This window comes from Coptis chinensis, chromosome 5 (genome assembly GCF_015680905.1).
Source record: "Coptis chinensis isolate HL-2020 chromosome 5, ASM1568090v1, whole genome shotgun sequence".
Lineage (NCBI taxonomy): Eukaryota > Viridiplantae > Streptophyta > Magnoliopsida > Ranunculales > Ranunculaceae > Coptis > Coptis chinensis.
Genome location: NC_141460.1, coordinates 10,569,887 through 10,592,032, shown reverse-complemented (window position 1 = coordinate 10,592,032; position 22,146 = coordinate 10,569,887).

The following is a 22,146-nucleotide window of genomic DNA, read 5'->3' as shown; positions in this document are numbered from 1 at the left end:
ATTAACACATGAAACAATGTGAATTAACACTATAATATAACATATATGACAATGTGGTTCTTAAAGAATATTCAACAATGAATACATTGCATCTAATTCTCTTTTAAAATACCTATTAAGAATGTCCATAGCATTCAACTCATAAAATATTTCAGAAATAACTATTTATACTCTAGGTTCTAATCTAGCCCTATATATAGGATTAAAAATTTGAGTAAAAGATCTAGAATTAAACGTTTGAGATTATTAGGTTAGAACTTCGGGTTCTAAGTATATGAGAACTTCTAGTTCTTCATAGAAAACTTAAAGAACTCCTTGTTCTATTAAAAACTACAAGTTTAGTTCAAAATTTTGGAACTTCAGGTCCTAATTTAAAATTAAGAACTTCAAGTTCTTGAAAACAAAATTAAAATCTTTGAACTTTAGGTTCTCAAAAAAATTGGATCTTGGAACTTCAAGTTCTTAAACACAATAGATCTTGGAACTTTAGGTTTCTAAAAATTTGATCTTGGGAACTTCAAGTTCCTAATAATTAGACCTTATTAGAACTTCTAGTTCCTAAAAACTATTGAGCTTGGAACTTTAGGTTCCTAAAAATTATATTGGACCTTGGAACTTCTGGTTCCTAAAAAATATAGATCTTGGAACTTCAGGTTCCTAAAAATTATATTAGACCTTGGAACTTCTGGTTCCTTAAAAATTAGATCTTGGAACTTAAGTCTTCTAAAAATTGGATCTTGAAACTTTTGGTTCATTCATAAAAAAAATATATCTTGGAACTCCAGGTTCCTAAAAATAATAGATCTTGGAACTTCAAGTTCCCAAATATATCGTAGAACTTTAAGTTTTACATTATTATTCAAGAGTATATATATAAAAAAAAAATAATAAAAGAAAAGCAAATTCGAATGAAGTCATAGATTAAGTATGAACAACAACGTTCTTTATTTTTGAATCCGACGATTTAACTGTTAGATTTTTCTAAAATTTTGATATGTTGTTACCTCATGAGTTACGCATCTACCATAAAATTTTCAGGTCAATCCAGCAGTGGGAGGACCTTCATCGAAGCACAAAACCGAAACTGCTTTAGTAAAAAAAAAAATAGTGTTCTCGTACCTTTGCTTTCATGTAGTAGATGATTGATAAGAGCCAAAAACTGTAGTTTAAACTCTTTAATAGTATTTATATTTAGCCAATTATGTTATTAATAATATATGTTTATCACTAATCACGTGCTTTTGAGTATTTTAGGCTTCAGAGTTGAATAAATGTCAATTCGTTACTAATTATGCGCTAAAAAGAGCTAAAGTGATTGCTAGGGAAGTTTCACGAAGAAAGCCCAAGTTTTATGGAGAAAAAGCCCTTAAAAAGCTCAAGTCAAACCGGATTAGAGAGCTAAAAAAAAGTCAACAGAACTTCAAAAGACCATATCTTTGGACTCAGGCCTCGGATTTGGGCCCATGTTATATCAAAATGACCGACTTAGAAAGCCCTTTCCAATATATGGTCTAGGCCTTGACTCGATCAGAGAAGTATGAGTCGGTGAAAATACTCACTACAGTAACACGACCAGAATTAGAAGTCTTGGATTCAACCAATTGGGTTATGGACTTGATTTATGGGTTCATAACCTAGCCTAAAAACCCATGCACGATTTTGTATCATTATATAAGAGAATAAAAACCCTAAACCCAATATCTCTCTCTCCCTCTTTAGTTTAGTTTAGGATGAGTTAGTTAGTTTAGTTTGTAGCCTCCATTAGAACCTTTTAATAAAAAATTTAGTTTATTCAATTCAATTACTTCATTCTTCTTTACATTATGTATTCCTTTCATTATTTTAGTTTAATTAATCCAATGATATTAGGTTAATCCCTCTATTAGTGGGAGTGATTATGAAGCCTAATGAGGAATATATTGCTTACTAGAATTATTTAATTGTGTATGTATTTCAATGAGTTTAGTTTATTGTATGACTTCCAAAATAAGCATATAGTAAATTAAACTAGGGGTTGTTATAATTAAGTCGAGAGACTTGGTTGTAATAATCCTACATACTAGTAATAATGAATATAGAGATGTAGGTTGTTGTTAGGGATGATAAAGCTTGGGGCTTTAGGTTGGATCATTGTGTGAAAACCTTAAGATGATATCTTTTCAATGAATAATACTATTCTTGCTTGAAACTAATCATTAGGTGGATTGATTATTCTTCTCTATAACTTTTTCTTCCATCAAAATCCTATTTCTTTTAGTTTAGTTAATTTAGATTTATTTGAATCCATAGTATAATCATAGAATAGAAATATCTCAATAAAATATTACTCTCACCATTGTTTCTTTGTGATTTAAATTAGTTGAATTTCATTTATGTCTTGGTAGTTTAGGAGTGGAACGAATCCGTACTCTTTATATTACTTCATTATTATTTGAGAGTAAAAATATTGATCTAAGCACTTGTTTAGTTGATTGATTATTTGTGTTTACACATAGATAGTTAGTTTACATAAACTTGTAATTATCAAATGGCGCCACTGCTATCTTAAACTCGTTCAAGACAAGAATTCAATTGTTTGAATCCAAGGGCAATCCCCCATTTTCTACCCACCCACCCTTTTAATTTTTTATTCTTGTTTCTCATATTTTTGTTACTGTTCAATCTTGATATTCACTATTTTAAACTAAGAGCGCGCCCCGCCCTCCTTTTTGCCTTGCACAGAGCGCGCCCGCGGTCCCTTAAGATTGCGGACTCACAGTGAAGAATACTGCGGTAAAGGTATTTCCAAATTTCCGAAAATTTTGAAATTGTTCAGGCATAATATTTAAGGAGCTGTTAGTTTACAGGAATTATTTCAGAGTTTTCCTAGTTGTTTTACCTAGTGAACTATTACCATCTTTACATTGCTGTATTTCAGCTTTCACACCGTAAGTTTTTGGAAAAACTGACAAGTAGGGTTACGTAGGCAGTTCCAAAAATTATAATTTTTTTACAGGAGTATCTATCATAAGTCAGGAGTTTGTAGTAAAAATTGGAAGAATTCTTTATTTGTTTTGACCACCTAACTAGTGGATTGTTTCCAGTGTGTTTCTGCAGTTTTACAACACTTAATTTCTGGAACAACAGCCAATAAGGAGGGTTTGTAGAACTCCAATTGCTCTACATTTTTTACAAAAACATGCATGATCTATCAGGGGTGTCCAGTAAACATTTGGCAATTTTTGGCTCTATTTCGATTGGTTAACTATTCGGTTGTTTGTACTGTGTTTGAAAACTGTTTCATAAACTTTGCAGGGTAGTATAAGGACTTTCATAACTTCGATTGTTCTGAAATTTTACAGACTAGTTACTGGATGTCTTAAAAAACTACTATAAAAATTTCAAATTTTTTGGAGTGCTCTTGCATCCGTTTTACCTTTATTTTTTAGCGCGCCCACCCTCTTGTTACTATAAAAAAAAAAAAAAAAAAAAAAAAAAAAAAAAAAAAAAAAATCGACACCGTACTTCGAGTGCGCCCGCGCCCTTGTTTACTTTATATTTGAGCGCACCCGCGCCCCCCCTGAAGTAAGCCCGATTTCCAGGTTAGTTATAGGTCATATTTTAGTTCGAAATATTTGTTGGTTTGGTGTTCCAAGCTTCTACAGGACACTGGGTTCGGATTAAAGACGTTATTCATAAGTGTAGCAAGGAGGTGTTCAGGATCTCTTTCTTCCACTCCTTGTTTCTTCTGTCTGAGGAGTTTAATTCTAGTATAATCAGGCTTGTTTTTCTTATATGCAATACCACACGCCTATCTAGAATTTCACACACTACACTTGCATCAATGGCTAAAGAACGAGAGACTCCTCTCTCTGATTTTTATAAAGCACTAAACGATGACCCTAAGTCGTGCATCGTTCTTGCAGACCTAGTGGGGGATTTTCAAATTTCCCCGAATATATTTAACTTGTTATCGGTTTTCCATGGTTTAGACCATGAGAAGTCTTATTAACACATGTGTAAGATAGAACAAGTTCTCACTATATTCCATCATCCTAGCGTAAGTATAACACCTCATATTTTTATTTAATATTTTCCTAGTACAATAAATAATAATAATAATAAAAATAAAAATAAGAGATAAGATAAAAATAAAAAGGATAAAGATTAGAAAGAGATAGGGTAAATAGGATAAACCCCATTCCCTATTTTTAAGGGGTTTTTGAAAAAAAAAAAGGTTTACACAGGAGTTTACACGGAGAGTTTTAAAACATTGGAGAGAGAGAGAGTTTTACTCAAAGAAGAAAATGAAGGTTTCTTGCTGGGGATTTGCTGGCAACAGGAGCGTATCACGAGTTAGTGAATTTTTCTTTTTATTTCTCTTTGATATATATTCACTTCTACGATCTATTATCGTAATTATTAATGTCTTGTGGTTTGACAAAAGATCGGTTAGAACGGACGATGCAAGTGTTGTTTGATATGGTGTCAATGTTAACAATTAAAATATAATGGGTAATTTCCACGTTGGTTTCCTGTTGGATAATTTTGTATGTATTAATACACTTATTTTGTGCATGCTGGATTTCTCCTCTTAAATTTTGTTAAGGTTTGGTTACTTATATTAACTAGGAATATTTGAGAAGAATATGAACTGAAAAAGGGTGACCTGAAAAACTACACTGTGCAGTCAGAAGTTGCTTACTAGATGGAGGTCAAATTATTATTGGATTGATTTCATATTTAATAAGTAATTTTATAAGACATTGTAGTCTGACATATTAAAACTTTAGACAGATCCAACGGTTGGATTTCTGTCGAGGTGCGCATAAGCGTGACAGGCCGTAGTGTTTCTACACTAGAAAAACTGCAGTGTGCAGTCTTTTGTTTCTGCGTAGATGGTGATCTTTCCGTACTCAGATTTGTATGAAATTAAATCCATAGTTTCCTGACACATTGTAGTCTTCCATATTAGATTTTTTAGATTTATCCAACGGCTTGATATATGTCGAGGCTTCCATTAGTAGGACTGGTCGTAGTAGAAACTACACTAGAAAACTGATGGGCACAATCCTTTGTTTCTGCTTAGATGGAGGTCAACCTATTATCGGATTGACCTCAAATTTAAATCCGTAGATTCTTGATATCCAGTTAAATGACATATACAAATTTTAGGCAGATCCAATGGTGGGTTGTCTGTCAAGGCACGGATTAACAAGATTGTTAGAATTAGCTAAAGTTTAAAATGGATATAGTTGGGTGGTTACATGATGGCATTAGATGGCCAGTGGTTATTATACTTTCGATATATTCTTACTATTATGGAAATATTGGTGTGGAATGAAAAGATATCTATATGTTTTCTTTTATCGTGATTATTAAAATATTTGGAGAATTAGTTAAGAACTACGAAGGCTTGATTCCAATCCTGAAAGATTTGGATACGTAGGCAGCTTTGAACAAAAGTGCAGCTACTATATCTATAATATATATATTAGTTTGTGTGATAACTATGTGATTGTGTTAGAAATTACTGTTGTTTTGAGACTACATAAATATATGTGTGTGAGATAGAAGTTGTATATGAATATATACTTTAGTATATGTGGATCTATTTTGGACATTAGTGTGTGTGGAGTTGAATTTGGGCTAATGAACTATTTGTTTACGATATTGTGTATATGAGTGTGGTTATGTAAATTGTATTTGTTTGATTATAAGTCTGTTTACATTCAATGATATTTAAGTACTTGGTTTGCCTTGACGAGCGAAAATGACTCTCTACATGTGTGGTCTGTTTTGACAGGAGTAATGCTAGTATAATTATAAGTGATAATAATGTTTTAATGTGTCACCCACATCTTTAGAACTCTCCACGCCTCAGGATTTGGTAATGGGATATTATGACTTGTGATGTCATGTGATAGATGGGTATTCATTGAATGTGCCATGAATGACCTAATAGTTTGGACTGCCCTAGAGAGGAACTAAGGTATTCGCCTTGCGGGTTGGTCGTATTCCTTGAATGTACGAGAATGTAGGTTTGGGTATTCCTTGAATGTGGTGGGAATGACCTAAGGTATTCATTGAATGTGCCATGAATGACTTGTTAGTATTATGATGGGTATTCATTGAATGTGCCATGAATGACTTGTTAGTATTATGATGGGTATTCCTTGAATGTGGCGGGAATGACCCAATGTATTCATTGAATGTGCCATGAATGACCTGATATTTTGTTATGCCCAAATGAGGCTTTGTGATTATGTGTATGGAAAGCCCAGAGATGGCTGTGACTCACAAGTTACGAGTTTACAAGATGAAAGTATGTTTCCTGGAGGCGATATCCCGCTTGGGACATATGTCTTGTAGTGGTACTCGGTGTGAGTGAGGCACACGGATATGTGTGATTTGGCAAATGTGTGTAGTGCAAATCGTGGAGTAGGAACTAAAGGTTGGGTTGTGTCTTTTAATAAAGGAGTCAACGAGATAATTAATAAGCAAAGTAAAATATTGATTTTACGTGTGATGGAGTTATTGCATATGAATATTTATATATTATGATGTATATGATTTCTTATGAGAAATGTTTATGTGGTTTGTATGAGTTGATACTCACGAGGGATGAATGTACTCCCTGGTTGTGATTCTTCTTGTTCTCATAAATAGACGAGTGGTTTTAAAGAAAAATATTGGCTTTATGTATGAGCGAGTTATTGGATATGATTGGTTGTGTATTATGATATGATACATATGATTTCTTAGGAAGGAATGTAAATATTGTTAACGTGATATAATTGATACGGTGGGGTGATATATTATGTCAGATTGTATATTCTCATGGTTATGGTGAAAGAAGTAGATGTACGAATTAAATGTTTAGGTTTGGGAAACCTAACTTTGTTTTGCAGAAGGGTAGGACTTAATAATATTTTGTGCAGGGATGCTGTCCTACCCTTATACAGCAGTGGATATCGGTAAGATTTAATTCAATTACTAAGTTATTATAATGAGTTAATATAATGGATGACTTGCTTGGGAAGAAACTATGCCGGTTGAAATGACGGAACTACCTATCTTCCAAGCTGAGAATGGTTAAGTTATGGGTACATATAAAGTGTTGTTTGAATAATTAAAGTATGAAACTATTTTATATTTACTCATACCAGCAAATTCGATTTGCTGACCCATGTTTGCTTTGTTTTGCAACGTGGGTGTGTTCTTGGGAACATATATGATGGAGAGCAGTGGATAAGGATACGTGATTTGGAGTTGCTCTTGGAGTCTTCTGGTTTAAGATTTTCTCCGGTACGGTTTTGTTTTGAGACAGATGTAGTAGAGTTGGTTAGTTTCTTTGTAGTTTAATAATATGATTTAAGGATTGTTCCTTTTAGTCATCTTTTGATTTCTGTTTTGTATATATCGTGTTTGATAACAGGGTTATGGGTTTTGTTTCACCCCGGGTTTCTAGATAATTGAATATAATTGTCTTAAATATTGTCTAGAAATTTGGGGTGTGACAGTAAGTCCGGATCACCCTAGCCGACAAGGCGACGTCTTGGTTAACTGCCCAAACGCCAAACTTTGTGGACTCATGGGCTAATCTTGTTCAATTGTTCATAGAACAGTTTTATCCACCACTGAAGACAGATGAAATGCTTCAAAAGATTCATTTCTTCCGCCAGAATCTTCATGAATCTTTTTCAGAGGCCTAGAATCGTTTCACTAATCTTCTCATTGAATGCCCGCATCATAATCTTGCGAAAAACACGCTTGTTCGTGCCTTCTTCAAGGGGCTTTTACATCATCATAAGGAGGTTCTAGATATCATGACTGGGGGTAGTTTTCTTAGTAAAGGAGCCTTGGAGGCTTATAAATTCTTAAAAAATCAATCTAAGAGGAATAACAATTGGGGAGGTAACGACTCTTCCCGCTCTACTCCTTTTTCTTTTGAGGTTAAACCTGATCCCGAGCTTAAAACTCTTATTGATGCCCTCACTAAAAAGGTAGATGTCCTCTCTGTTCAACAATAACCCACTCTAGTCATGAACATTAACTCTACTCGTTATAATGTTTGTTTTAGTCTTGAGCATTCCGACTTCTATTGTCCTCTTGTCTATGCACAACCACCACCACAACCATCAAACTTCAACCAGTTAACTCAACATCAAGGACAAGGAAACTTAGGTGACCAGAATAGAGGTTTAGTGCCCATGACCCAGAACTATCAACATCAAGACATGAATGCTCAACAAGCCTTAATTCCAGTTCAACCATCTACAGACGAAGTATTAGTGACCTTGTTGGAAAAACAAAATCAAATTATGCAACAAAACTCCAACTTGATGAAAGATCAGCATGATCAAAACTCTAAAACGATGCAACAAACGATACAAATGATGCAGTATTTGTGCCAAAATGTTATTGACATGTCTCCTAACCAAAATAATAACCAAACAGGCGTGTTTCCAGGTTAAGTAGTACCTAATCCTAAGTTAACAAACACCGTTTTCGAAATAAATAGTATTCAGTGTAATGGTAATATAACCCCAGGGGACTTACAGGCAGTCACTACCCTTCGTTTAGGGAAAGTAGTTGATAACAAAGTAACTATGCCTGAAGATCGCCCAGAAACAGAAGCTAAAAATGAAACTATACCAAATACTGCCATAGAAATTGAAGACCCTACAACTGTAGAAGTTCCAGTCCCACCACAACTAAAAGGGAAACCCTTATAAAACCCCATAATAGAAACTGATGATCCAACACCTGTAGAGGTTCCAACTTGGATACCTAGATGGAAAATGTCTAAAGATAAAGCAAAGAATAATAATACTATTGACCCTTATGCTAAATATAGAGATAAACCACCGTATCCCCAGAGACTAATTGTGTCTAAAAAGGACAAGAATTTTGATGAGATTAGGGAAGTGTTTAAAAATCTGACTATAAACCTACCTTTTCTAGATGCTATAAAAAGTCTACTTGGACACGCTAAGTTTCTAAAAGAGTTGTGCACCACAAAGAGGAAAACCAGCATACCCCAAAAAGCCTTTTTAACTAAACAATATCCCTCTTTATCTAAACATAACATAATTATTAAGTACAAGGACCCTGGTCGTCTTAATGTACGATGCACCTTGGGAGATTACTTCATAACAACTGCTCTATTAGGCCTGGGGGTGAGTGTTAACTTACTCCATTTTTATTTATATAAACAACAAGGTCTAACAAAACTTCAACCAACCAAAATGATTTTGCAGTTACCCGATCGTTCTATTAAGTACCCCAAGGCGTAGTTGAAAATATTCTCGTTAAAGTTCAAGACTTTTACTATCCAGCCGACTTCGTTATTCTCGACACAGAAGTTGCTCATTATTCCATTCTCATCATCTTAGGGCGTCCTTTTTTTGGCAACCGCCAATGCCCAAATCAATTGTCGGGATGGCTCAATGACTCTTTCTTTTGGAAATCTTTCTGTGGAAGTTAACATGTTTAGACAAGTAGGGACAACTAGGTTTGCCTGTAGAAGGAGAAGTGAAGTCCATTGAGAGTTTTGTATCTCATATTAGTGCGGTTGACGCTTTATTCCCCACACTAGTAGATACCCCTCTTATGGAAGAAGACAAAGATCCCAATTTTGAGTCCCTAGATGTAGATAAAATCGAGGGAGATTTCCTTCGACTCTTTTGCAACCCTTCTTCGCTACCTCATGAGTCCCCTCCTATTGACATCCATTCATCTCTCGATGCCATGATGGAAGAAGAATTTTTCAACCTCTATCCCACTGATTCTTCTAACCCACCTATTAAGGACTGTCTTGCATATCTCAAGGCTTCTGATGGTCTAGAACTGAGAACACTAGTTGAGCACCATTCACCCACCTCACATCCTCATGTCATTCATTCACCTTCCATCACAAATGTTCCTCGCCCTCCCCCTTTTCAAAGAACCATTGAGTTCGCACTTGACCTTCTTGCTTCTCCTATGCTTTATGATTTTTTAAACCCTCCTGATACGGAAATAATACCCAAAGACAAGCCACCTGATACTTTCATTTTTTAGATTTGAGACAGTTCATACCTACACCATGAATGAGTTTTGTGCTAAACCCACATTATTATTTTTTCCATTTCTTCCTTCTAAAACTTATCCATATCCCACATATCTTCTACAACCATCCATTTTCTCACGATCATTCACTTGGACACCCTTTTATTCAAAGAAGAAGAAGAAGGTGCATGCTCGGTTACATTTTAGGTCTATTAGGCTCGCTTTCATTTCACTAAGTTGCGTCGTAGAAAGTCTTGGTGCTTGATTCTGTTGGGTGGTGATTTCCGTGTTAACTATTTATGGAAAGATCCACAATTATTTAGATTGTTAATATATGGTAAACTGCACGTATATATATTTTAGATAAAGTCTCGAGTATCTGATTATAAACGACTCATTTTATTCTTCAGTGTACTCTATTCCAATCTTATGTTATGGGAGTGCACTATTAAGGTAATCGGACCCTCCTTTTGGAGTGAGTGGTTGTAAGTGTCGGATCCTTAGTCCACATTTCATGTGACTCACGCATTCATCTCTTACACTTTTTCTTGTTGTTTGAGTAGTGTTTCTCTATAGAGTGAGTTTCATTTTTATCTCTTCTTTGTAATTTTGTTTTTCTAAAAATCAAACATATAAAAACTAAATAAAATAAAAACATAAACATATATTAGTAAGTCTAGGGAATCTGACTTTAAAAGACCCAAGTTTTTGTACAATACCACCTTTCTGGAGTATAGGCCAAACAAAAATTTTCAAACTTAAAAAAAGTTTTCCAATTTTGTTTAGGGGTGGCATATTTTGGTCTTTCATTTCAAAACGTTTTGCCACCCTTTGTCTATCGTGTTTACTCCAGTAGAGTTGATGTTATTTAGTACGTAACAGTTTAATTATGTTTCATGTTATCATATCATATTTATAATATTTCTGTTACAGGTACTGCCAATGTTTGCCACGTTTTTGTGGTAAATTCTTTCCTTATCTCTTTACACTTTAAGGACAAAGCGTTCGATTGTTTGGGGGTGGGATAGAAACATTTGCAAAAATTAGGTACTTTTAGGATGTAAATTACACACTTTTCTTTATAAAATATTAAAAATCATAAATATTGTTTATACTAGGCACTTAATGATAATGGTATTGTTCCCTTCTCCATGATGATATTAGTTTAGAAATCTCACGTAGTACTTGAATTTGGATTTAATTTTTGAAACTTAGATTAATATATAGGTAATAGTCATTGCATCTTTTCATGAACACCTTGCATGAGCATCTATAATTGTACTTGGCAGTATTTTTCTGAGGCCTAGGTTAGAGTACTTAATACATATCCTATGAGCATCTAATCTAAAAGCCTCATATGAATTATTATATGAGTGATGACACAAGAGAGAAGTCAAATCCGAGTAGAGAAATCACACATCCACTTGCTTGATCACCACACTATATCCTAAGCGAGAATTTAGGCCCTCTTTGGATCGATATAGCCAGAAATTCATACCTATATGAAATTTATTATCCACTAGTCGCCCCACTTAGCCTTTCATTAGCCTTTTCACAAACCACAAATCCTTTACCCAATAAAACAAAATAATAAAAAAAAAAAAAAATCAGCCTACTTATTTGGATAAGTCTGAGAAATAGGATGAGTGAAGAAAAGAGAAGAGAAAAACCTGTGTAAACAAAAATTAGTTAGTTGCTTCGAAAGAAAAAGAAATATAAAAAGAAAAGAAAAGAAATATTCCAAAAGAAAAGAAAAAATAAAAGTTAGAACTCCAAAAATAGAATCAAAAGGAGTTAAAAGCCAAAATAAGGGCTAAGTATGGAGCAAAAAGTGTAGAAGCAAAAGAACAAGGTTTTCTCTAGTTACATAATATGAAGACCCTATTTTCTCAGACTTGTCTTTTTGAATATCCATTTCCTTCCTTCTTTAACCAACACCTACGCCCCGTATCACCTAATAAAGACCTTTAACTCAATTAGGAATATGTTGGTGTGATAGTAAGTGGTAGATGTGTTTGATCAACATCGGCTTCCTTGGATTGTCATTGAGATTGTGAGGAAACATGTGCCCATTGCACACTGGAGTTAGCAAGCTTGAGTGGAAAAATCAGAGTGTTATGTGTTTTGACACATTCCTTCTGAGAACCTACTTAAACACGCTACCTAAAAGTTTTAGAAACAGACCGGCCATTGCATTTCATATCATAGTTCATTGTATAGTTGTTTCTCTTAAAATGATTTGATTATTATGCATGTATTAGCTTAAGTTTTAGAATGATCATCATTGTTTAAATACTATTGAGATGTATAGCTTCTGAGATAAAATTATGGAACAATTACTTTTATTTCTTAGTCGTTGTAGTATAAATAAAGTTTGTGAGTACCTTATTTAGAAAACTCTCACGAGGCTATAACTCGTCCATTCGGGAATTCCTAGTGGTTTAAGGCCTTATTGCATATGATCAATGCAATCGTAGTCATCGAAACGAGACTAGTTAAAACTACATTTTTGGCCACTTATTTTAATTTCACATATTTTCTTGAGGACAAGCAAAATATTGTTTGGGGGTGGTTTGATAAGAGCCCAAAACAGTAGTTTAAACTCTTTAATAGTATTTCTATTTAGCCAATTATGTTATTAATAATATATATTTATCATTAATTACGTGCTTTTGAGTATTTCAGGTTTCGGAGTTGAATAAATGTCAATTCGTTACTGATTAGGCGCTAAAGTGATTGCTAGAGAAGTTTCATGAAGAAAGCCCAAGTTTCATGGAGAAAAATCCCTTAAAAAGCCCAAGTCAAAACTGTTAAGTGAAAGTCAAACCGGATTAGAGAGCTGAAGAAAAATCAACAGAACTTCAAAAGACCATATCTTTGGACTCAGGCCTCGGATTTGGGCCCATTTTATATCAAAATGACCAGCTTAGAAAGACCTTTCCAATGGTGTAGACATTGACTCGATCAGAGAAGTATAAGTCGTTAAAAATGCTCACTACAATAACACAACCAGAATTGGAAGTCTTAGATTCAACCAATTGGGTTATGGACTTGATTTATGGGTCCATAACCTAGCCTAAAAACCCATGCACGATTTTGTATCATTATAAAAGAGAATAAAAACCCTAAGCCCAATATCTTTTTCTCCCTCTTTAGTTTAGTTTAGGTTGAGTAAATTAGTTTAGCTTATAGCCTCCATTAGAATCTTTTAATAAAAGCTTTAGTTTATTTAATTCAATTACTTCTTCCTTACATTATGTCTTCCTTTCATTATTTTAGTTTAATTAATCCAATGATATTAGATTAATCCCCCCATTAGAGGGAGTGATTATGAAGCCTAATGAGGAATAGATTACTTAGTAGAATTATTTAATTGTGTATGTATTTCAATAAGTTTAGTTTATTGTATGATTTCCAAAATAAGCGTATAGTAAATTAAACTAGATATTGTTATAATTAAGTCGAGAGATTTGGTTGTAATAATCCTGCATGCTAGTAATAATGACTATAGAGATGTAGGTTGTTGCTATAGATGATAAAGCTTGAGGCTTTAGGTTGGATCATTGTATGAAAACCTAAAGATGATCTCTTTTGAATGAATAATACTATTCTTGCTTAAAACTAATTATTAGGTGGATTGATTACTCTTCTCTATAACTTTCTCTTTCATCAAAACCCTATTTATATTAGTTTAGTTAATTTAGATTTATTTGAATCGATAATATAATCGTATAATAGAAATCTCTCATTATAATATTACTCTCACTATTGTTTCTTTGTGATTTAAATTAGTTGAATTTCATTTATGTCTTTGTAGTTTAGGAGTGGAACGAATCCGTACTCTTTATATTACTTCATTATTATTTAGGAGTAGAAATATTGATCTAAGCACTTGTTTAGTTGATTGATTATTTGTGTTTACGCATAGATAGTTAGTTTACATAAACTTGTAATTATCAATGATAGGTAGAAGAAGATGGTACTTAGTCGTTGATAGCTCCTAGAGTCTTCGTGCTGATAAAGTGTTACAATTAACTAGCTTTAGATAGAATACTACACTAAGTAAACATAAAAAAGAGAGAGAGAGAGAGAGAGAGAGAGAGAGAGAGAGAGACCACACCTTTCATAACAAGTTTGGAATTTTGATCGGCAACGATATTTTTATGCGAAAGCTCCTCACCATTTCAGCTCCTGGGTTCATTTTCAAAATAAATTCACCAAATCACCACTATCTAAACTACTTTAAAATATGCAACCCTCATCTACAGTCCCGCAATAGTGATAATTTTTTTTTATCTATCTCTAAATCTCTTGGTCATTTTTTGTGACTATTTTACCCCTGTTTTTTTAGTAGATTGACGATATTATACTTCTATGCCTTAAGCAAAACGCACAACGTGTGTGCATCAATCTAGTCTTTTTGAATTGAATTCTTAACTAACTTTTCTATCTGAACCACTTATGAGTTGCCAGCTGTACCTATGTCAAGATGGGCAAGCATTTATTAGAACTAGATTGATGCACGTACAACTGTTTTGCTTAAAGCATAAAAGGGTAATATCGTCAATCTACTAAAAAACAGAGAGTAAAATAGTCAAAACAAAACCATGTAAGACAAAAATTGACCAAGAGCTTTAGAGATACATAAAAAAAAATAGTTTTTCATGACTGTTGCTGGATTGTAGATGAGAGTCGCAGGTTTTAAATTAGTTTAGATAGAGATGGCAGTGATGCACACGTTGTTGTAGAGAAAAAGGAGTTTTTTTTTCTCTCTTTGGTGTTTTTCTTACTTAACTAAAATTTGGTTGAGAGAAAGAAAAACAGTGTATGTCAGCTTGTAGCGTCTTTCGACTTTGCCCTAGCCAAAAGGCTTCGCACCATCTCCACCATTATTCAATGAGAACTTATTTGTTTTGGAAATAATATAAACATAAGTTTTTTCTCTAAAAACTTAACCTAACCAAAACCAAGAAAGAAAGAGATTGTAAGGGAGAAATTCTTAGTGAGTTGAGTGTTCATTCTTTAGGAGTGAATAGAAAGCTCTTGTAATCTGTTACTTTGGACATCTAGTAAAATTTGGAACTCACCGTGTGGACGTAGGCAAATTGTCGAACCACAATATATCCGTGTCTTGTGGTTTGTTTCTCATTTACATTAATTGTTTGACTTTATATGCTTGTTTAATTGACATTGAGAAATGTTGGGATAGTACTTGGAAGGTGTTGAAGTCTTGTCTAGAGAGAAAGATCAATTCTTGTGTAGGGTTGATCTATTTGTAGTGGATAACGTTGTTTCCACATTGATTTATCCATAACAATTGGTATCAGAGTGGGGTATACGACCTAGGATTTTGAGTTTTGGTGAAGAACCATAGTGCTCAAAATTTGCGTAGACAAGGTATTTGATAAAATTTTCAAGTGGAAAATATTTTTTGGGTTATTGTGTGTGACTTGAAAAATGGCTCCCAAGATGTCAAATGCAAGGTTTGAAATAGAGAAGTTTAATGGGAAGAATAACTTTGGGATTTGGCAAGTCCAAGTAAAAGACATCCTCATCCAACAAGGTTTGCACAAGGCTTTAAAGGGGATTAAATTTAAGACGACGAATATGAGTGATGATGATTGGGAAGAGTTCAATCTACAGGCTTGTTCATCAATCCGGTTGCGTCTTGCTAATGAGGTCATGTATAATGTGATGGGACAAAATACCGCTGCCGGTATTTGGCTCAAGCTAGAATCTATGTATATAACCAAGAGCATGACGAACAAGAAGTATCTTAAAAAGCGTTTGTATCGATACATGATAGTGGATGGTTCAACAATGCAAGAGCACGTTAGTGAGTTCCGTCAACGCTTAGCGGATTATTTGAATGTTGGCATGAAGATGGATGATGATGATCAAGCGGAATGTTTAATATTCTCTTTGCCAGAAAGCTATGAGTATCTAATGACTACATTTATGAATAGAGAAGATATTGATCTTGACGAAGTTCAGAGTGTACTTCTTTCTTATGAGTTGATGAAGAAGACACGAGTTGAGAATAGCATTGATGCAGGACAAAGGCTAGTGGCAAGAGGAAGGTCGTATGAAAAGGCTTCTACAAGCAATGAGAAGTCTAGGTCCAAGTCAAAGAAGCCTTTGGCACATGTGAAGTGCTACAATTGCGATGAAAAGGGACATTACTCAAGTAATTGTCCTCACCCGAAGAAAGAGAACAAGAGAGATGGTAAGAAGAAAGGTAAGGCAAAAATTAAGGCAAGTTATACTTCAGGCTCACCCAAAGAAAGAGAACAAGAGAGATGGTAAGAAGAAAGGTAAGGAAAAAATTAAGGCAAGTTATGCTTCAGGCTTTGAAGGGGACGAGTTGAGTCTTTGTGTGTCCACACAAGAATATATGGCCGAAAGGTGGATTCTTGATTTCGGATGTTCCTACCATATGTGTCCAAATAGAAAGTGGTTTACTTCTAATGAGAGCATTGACGGTGGTTCCGTTTTGATGGGTAACGACATTGCTTGTAAGATGCTAGGAATTAGAACTATACAGGTCAAGATGCATGATGGTGTAGTAAGGACTTTAACTGATGTGAGGCATGTTCCTAAGCTAAAGAAGAACCTTATTTCTCTTGGTACCTTGGATTCCAAAGGCCACAAGTTTGTGGGGGAAGGTGGAGTCCTAAAGATTGTTAATGGCTCTTTAGTTGTTATGAAAGGTTAAAGACATGAAACCTTATATACTTTGATGGGTAGTACAGTGATAGGCGATGTAGCAGTGGATGCATGTAGTGATGATTCTGAGTGCACTAAGATGTGGCATATGTGTTTAGGGCATATGAGTGAAAAGGGTTTGTCTGAGTTGTGCAAGTGAAGGTTCTTGAAGGACTTGAAAAAGCCAAGCATGGGATTCTGTGAGCACTGTGTCTATGGGAAATAGTGCAGAGTCAAGTTCAGTTTAAGCAAGCACACGACAACAGGCATCTTTGATTATGTGCATACGGATGTTTGGGGACCCTCCAGAGTGGCTTCAAAAGGAGGTAATCGTTATTATGTCTCATTCATTGATGATCATACTCGCTATGTGTGGGTGTATATGATGAAAATGAAAGATGAAGTGTTTGAGATATTTAAGAAGTGGAAGGTAAGGGTTGAGAATCACACAGATAGGAAGGTGAAGACTCTATGGTCTGACAATGGTACTGAGTATACCTATGGGCCTTTCCAAGAGTTTTGTATGCAATAGATAATTGCTAGACACTAGACAGTCAGGGGTATACCTCAGTAGAATGGAATGGCAGAGAGGATGAATAGAACCTTGCTTGAAAGAGCGAGATGTTTGTTGTCTAATGCCAGTCTAGGCAAAGAGTATTGGGCAGATGCAGTGTCCATGGCGTGTTACCTGTATGATAGGTCACCAGTTCCAGCTATAGATTACAAAACGCCTTATGAGGTGTGGTCAGGTAACCCAACTGATTATAGTATTTTGTGAGTGTTTGGATTGACTGCTTACTACCATGTGAGGGAAAACAAGCTAGATCCTAGAGCTAAGAAAGCAATATTCTTGGGCTTCACAAATTAGGAAAAAGGATACAGATTGTGGTGTCTAGAAGATCACAAGTTCCTGGTCAGCAGAGATGTTACTTTTGATGAGACTTCCGTGTTATCTTTCAGTAAGCCGGAAAAACTGAGCAGAATGGAGAATCTATAGAAGTTCAAGTTACTAAGCTTGAGTTATTCGATGCAGCAGATGACTAGTTGGTTCATGATGAGGTACCAGATCATGGAACCACGCAACAACAGGAAGAAGAGCATGAGCATCTGCAACTTGTAGTGGCTGACCCTAGGCCAAAGAGACAAGTTAAGGAAGTAAACAAGTATGGGCATGATAAGCCGGTGAAACACTATGGTCAAGTGGATTTAGTGGCATATGCACTGAATATTGAAGATGATGAGTCAGATAGCTTCAAGGAAGCTGTTAGAGATGCTCATTACAGATATTGGTTGGTTGCTATGCAGGAAGAGATGGAATCTCTTGATAAAAATCACACATGGGACCTTGTTTTATTGCCAAAGGGCTAAAAGACTATCAGCAGTAAATGATTGTTCAGAAAGAAAGAGGTCCTTCCTAAGTCTGACAGTACTAGGTACAAGGCAAGAGTGATAGCAAAGGGTTTCTCACAGAAGGAAGGAGTCAACTATAATGAGGTATTTTCCCCAGTGGTCAAACATACTTCCATTTATGTATTATTGAGTTTAGTTGCTCACTTCGACTTGTAGTTAGAGCAATTTGATATGAAAACTGCTTTCTTGCATGGAGACTTAGAGGAAGAGATCTATATGAGACAACCTGAAGGTTTTGTTGTTGTTAAGAAAGAAAATCATGTGTGCAAGTTGAATCGGTCATTGTATGGTTTAAATCAATCGCCAAGGCAATGGTACAAGCGATTTGACACGTTTATGATGCAACACGAGTATACCCAAAGTAAGTATGACTGTTGTGTTTACTTTAGTAGGCTTCGTGGTAATGACTTCATCTATCTCCTGCTTTATGTAGATGACATGCTTATTGCTTCCAAAAGCATGGTGGAGATAGACAAGTTGAAATCTCAACTTAACTCTAAGTTTAAGATGAAAAACTTAGGTGGAGCCAAGAAGATATTGGGCATGGAGATTGACAGAGATAGAAAGAAATGACGGATAGTTGTATCTCAGAAGAAATACCTTCAGAAAGTAATTTCTCGTTTTGGTATGGAGAATGCAAAGTCGGTTTCTACTCCTTTAGCTGGGCATTTTAGGTTTTCAGCTAAGTTTTCTCCTAGTTCGGTGGAGGAACAAAAACATATGGCTCATGTTCCTTATGTTAGTGCAGTGGGCTGTTTGATGTATGTTATGGTGTGCACTGATAAGCACCCAAAAGTGTATTATGAAACCCCATTGAGACATATAAATTTGGTTAATTATGTGTTTAATAATCATGAAATAAATATCTTTTCATACTTTTGCAGGTATTTGCGATAAACATGGAAATATTGGTTAAACTGCGATAAAGCCACGAGGAGCGGCATATATATGAATTCTTCCAAATCCCACGAAGCATCAAACTTCCAAAGCTCCTACCTCTCGAACCGGGACTCGAAATCGACAAAGAGAGCTGCTTTCGGACAATCGAGGCGATGAACTCTACGCATGGGTGGGAAGTTGTAAAACTGCCCAAATACCGGACCGCCATCGATGGGCACATGGACCCACTATGGGGGGCCACAAGATTGGATGAGTCATCAATCATGGAGCATGTCAAGACAAAAATAACAAATTATTGGTGCAAAGTTGACACCTTGCATGTAATAAATTAGATTAGGTGTTAATAGTGAAAAAAAGGCAAGGTGTCACTTTGTTTTAATGTGGTGGATAAAAATGAATTAATGTGGTTTGATGATTCACGTGGGAGGAAATGAGATTTCTCTCAAATGGAGAAGAAATTAGACAAGGGTGGGGGACACTCCATTTACTCCCTTGACTTATTTTCCTTACATGGTATTATTTTAGTTCCTTAGTGAAAAAAAAGGAGTTAGTTAGTTTTTAGTTTTTATAAGAAAAGCTTGTAATAGTTTTAATGGAGGAAACACTTGTTTTCTTCTAGAAAATAAAAAAGCAAGTGAGTTTGATTATTTATCTTCTTCCTCTTTCTCTCTCTTTTTGTTTTTCTAGTTGTAATTTCCTTGTCCCAAGGATCATGAGCTAACTTCCCTTTTGGGGAGTTAATCCAACTCATGTGAGGGAAAAACAATTGTTGTTGGTTTGGTAGGTTGTTAGGAAGAACAACTAGCTCTACATCCTATCCCAAAATGATAGTTGGTGTAGTGTCTAGTTAGGAATCAAAACAATGAGCTTAGAGATAAGTCATTGATTGGTTCCACTTGCTAGCATATATGAGCTCTTAAGTGAGCCATGCATGCTAGGGATCAAGTTTTCTTCTATTAGGGGCTTGTCTATGAGTCTAGGAAGAATCAATAAACCTTTTCAAATCAACAACTAAATGATAGTTTCACATGAGGAGGATTAGCTCTCCACCTTTTCTTAGTAATTTGTATTTTTGTATTAAGTGCATGATTTCAACCTTTAATGTTTTTCTTAATGTTTGTGTAGGAAAGAAAACCTAGCATTAGTAGTATAACCTTACCCATTAGTTCCCTAAGAGTAATAACTAATTTGTAGTTGTCTTAGATTTTAGTTGGTTCGAATCCTTACTTTAGCTTTATGAAAATGAAAATCGTGAGTAAGGAACTTTGAGTTGCTTTTGTACCAAATTAGAGATTCTAATCTCTAACGTAAGGAAAAGCTAATATCCAAATGGCGCCGCTGCCGTTCTAAAGCCAAAGAACGTGTTCTACAAATCGGAAGTTACATCAAGGGGGAACCCCTATTCTCTTCTTTTCTTTCCTTCTCGTTCGTTATTACGTTTTTGTTATTTTTTCGGATTTTTCCCTCATAATAGACACGTTAAGCTAAAAAAATTTCGTTGCACTTCCAGGTACCAAAAGTTAGGACTGGACGAGTACACTGCAGGAAATTATAAGAGTTCTGGAAAAATTTGAACTCATTCTGAATTACTTGACACGTGTGCGCGTGTGTGAAGTCGCGTGCACATTACTGACCCGCGTCCGCGGGTGAATTTCTTCCTTTGCCTCTCTGTTCAACCGCCAAAGCATCCATCGATACACCACGATCCATAGCCGGGCCTAATTATACGGACCCGATTACCCAAAAATTGAATATCTTTTGGGATTAATCCGCGTCGACAGATTGAAGCGTCTGTTTCAATTTTTGGCGGACTAGCGGAAGCTTCTGGGTTTCAAATTTTCGGTGTTATTTTTATTTTTCGTTTTTTCTGCATGAATGCCATGTACGTAGTTATTATAAATTAGTTTATGGATTATTATTTACGTCTTAGGCTAGAAATATGCATGAATCATATTAATACGTCCGTAAATATTTATATGTGATTAAGTGGGTATGAATTGCATATTAATGTATATATACATACCAATGGTACTGTTTTGCATGGTTATCTATATTTATATGTATAAGTGTCTATTATTGCATGTTTAGTATTCTCTACGTATACGTACACGGTATTGTCTAATGAGTCGATTTTGTCAAGAAAGAGGAGAACATTCCAACGAGGGTTAAAATCTGAGTTGGGTAAGTTGTTTCTAAACCCTACGGGATAAAGCTGCTCTCTATATGACATTCGCAATCTCAATGAGTATTGTCGAAATCGAATTATTATGCAATACAAGAGTCGTATTTTAGTTTATGTATAATACCTTGCATGTTTAGTTTTGTCGTATTTATCTGCGTATGTATACTATCTCCGCATGCTAATGTATTTAGATACGTATGAGTGATTCAAATTTGCCTATTACTGTTGATATACGTTTACGTAATATCGATTTACAAATTAGCGTACATATACGTATTACTAATGTATATTTGCCTGTACGTATGGAAGTATTTATTGATGACACAAGCTTGCCTATTCGTATAGCTATATGTATGAGTAGAGTATCTTCACATGCTACTGCACCTAGTATTGTATGAGTAGATCGTATTTGCATGTTTGAATTTTAACCCTTGCATAAATCTCTAAAAAAAAAAAAAAAAAAAATTAAATTAAATTAAATTAATACTGCCTTTGCATAAATTTTAATTCCATAAATCTTAATCATATTCCAATGGTGTCTAGGAAACTTGAAAGATTGAGGTTACTTAATTAGAACCGTGCTTGCACGGAAATCCTCCCTTATACCTCTCTTGTGACCTGGCTGTTGGTTTATGCACACGTATTCCTAGCTTCACTGCCACGTTAGCAGCAGCTTAGGCATATGTTGTTCAACTCTAATGCTTAAGATAATAATAAAATTCGAGTCCTACTAAATTCCTTCTGTAAGTTAGATCTAATTTTATGCTTGCATGAGATTAAGGTCTGGTTCCACTAAAGAAATTGAACATACCTATCGTCGAAAAAAATACGATAAGCAATTACGTAAGTTCTCACCTAAAAATTGTTCTTCTTCTGCTAATTACCTTCATCACGATCCTTCATCGCCATCAACTTCT